Below are 720 nucleotides of genomic sequence, written 5' to 3'. Positions count from 1 at the left end.
GCATTAAAAACAAAATCTTCCCTCTTGTGCCATACTGGCGTTAAACGCCCAGAATGATGCACATTCTGGCGTTTAACGCCCAAAACTCTACTCTTTTGGGCATTAAACACCCAGCCAGGATACCTGGCTGGCGTTTAAACGCCAGTTTTCCTTCTTCACTGGGCATTTTGAACGCCCAGCTTTTTCTGTGTAATTCCTCTGCTGAATGTTCTGAATCTTTAATTCTTTGTATTATTGACTTGAAAAGACACAAATTAAAAATTTTATGGATTTTTAATAATCAGGAATAATCAAAATGCAACTAAAATCAAATAACAATGCATGCAAGACACCAAACTTAGCAGTTTGTATACTACTGACACTAGCAAAATGAGAATGCACATGAGAAACACAAAACACTCAAGTCAAGAGAATTTAAAGATCATAGCAATGAAATCATCAAGAACATCTTGAAGATCAATGAAGACATATGAGAAATGTAAGAAGAACAGAAACATGCAATTGACACCAAACTTAAAATGAGACTAGTGTCTGAATAAGAAACATAAAATATTTTTGGTTTTTTTTTTATGATTTTGTAATTTTTTTGGGTTTTTTTTTCGAAAATTAAGTGGAAAAGAAAATAAAGATATCAAAATTCTCAATGAGAATTCCAGGAATCATGCAATGTTGGTCTAAAGCTTCAGTCTAAAGGAATTAGACATGGCTAGCCAAGCTTTC

This window comes from Arachis duranensis, chromosome 5 (assembly GCF_000817695.3).
Source record: "Arachis duranensis cultivar V14167 chromosome 5, aradu.V14167.gnm2.J7QH, whole genome shotgun sequence".
NCBI lineage: Eukaryota > Viridiplantae > Streptophyta > Magnoliopsida > Fabales > Fabaceae > Arachis > Arachis duranensis.
This window is presented reverse-complemented; position numbering follows the sequence as displayed.